Genomic DNA, 1,557 nt, shown 5'->3' on the forward strand with positions numbered 1-1,557 from the left:
TTATTTTTAAATTTAGTTTGGTACTTGGGTAGCTTAACATTTTCAGTAGGGTGAATACTACACATCAACACTCGACATCAAGGTAAGTGATGCTTGCACAATTGTACTTTGCTGATTAATGTATCAGACGTTGTGTAGCATGACATTACCACAATTGATCCATTGCACTATTGCACACACGTTTGGATACCACCATCTATTTCGTCGTTCACTTTGGCGTGAGAATTGTTTTTAGTCCTTGAGGTTTTTTCCTTTTTTGTTAGTTTTTCAAGTCATCTTTTACATATGGATCGATATACACTTAAAATTCACATAAACATTTTGACATAACAATGCATATTACAATGGCTTAATATAAGGATGATATTCCACCCATTATTTGTATCAAACGTAGAAAATTCTTAAATACTAAAACATTACAAAATTCCTTTTTCAGTTACAGTTGCTGGTTAGTATAGTTGGTTTGTTAGCTTCAAATAAAATTCCTTTGTACATAAATACAAATAACTTATTTAGCTTCCATTACATTGTGTTACCATATATCCATTTAATGCATCCACATTTTAATTTCCAGTCATGCATACATCAGTTATGAGAGTTTCATATTTTCCTAGGGAGAAATAGAGAAAAACATTTACATCAGGATTCTACATTACGCATTGCTGGCTTAACTAACGCCTTGGCGCCGCCTACTGCGTTCGGAAGGGAATAAGGAATACTATTCTACTGGTTTATGGATTACTAAGGAAATGCTATTCATCCGTTCTTAAATCACTTATCACGGAAGTCCTTTTCTAAGCAACTGAAATATATTAACAACTCATGTACTATATACCATTGTGTTGCTTGTAATTGTTTACGTGTAGCTTTGTGTTTGTAATGCAAAAGTTTTTGCATTACATCATCCTTACCTCTTTACGATATGTGGAAATGTCGTCGTTTATATTCGCATGTGATGCGATATGAACTGGTTAGTTTTGTCTGAGGTCACATGCCTCCGTGTTTGTGTGCAATTTGTAGTCAGTAGGTACAGATAAATGTTTTCTAGTTGCACTACGACGATGTATATTCTTATTCTTCATGTGTCTGATGACCATAATATACAAGTAGATATACCGATAACTAAATCATTTCTTTGAGGTGCGGCCCATTTTTCTTTTCATTTGGTACCTATAACACCTTTCGTAAATCTCTTCTTCAGCGCTGTGTCGATGCACTTGTCGCTGCAATATAAAAAACTTATAACTAACTTAAAAACTAATTGTGTTTCATAACTAATAGGCCACACATATACTCGGTCATCACACTCATTCCCAGTTGTTCTTCATATTTCATTCTTATTTGTTTATATATTAATTTACTTGCATTTGGATTCCTTTTATTCATTTACTGTAAAGGAAGTTACTTTGACATTTCCTACGGTATCTTATCTTTTTCTTAGCTAACACATCCTGTATGTTTCGTTGTAATGATTTCTTTTAATTCTAGTCACACTGTGTGTATCTTAGTATTGACGGAACTTCGTATTTTGATATAAATGTAATATTCTATTCTTTC

Source organism: Schistocerca cancellata, chromosome 2 (assembly GCF_023864275.1).
Source record: "Schistocerca cancellata isolate TAMUIC-IGC-003103 chromosome 2, iqSchCanc2.1, whole genome shotgun sequence".
NCBI lineage: Eukaryota > Metazoa > Arthropoda > Insecta > Orthoptera > Acrididae > Schistocerca > Schistocerca cancellata.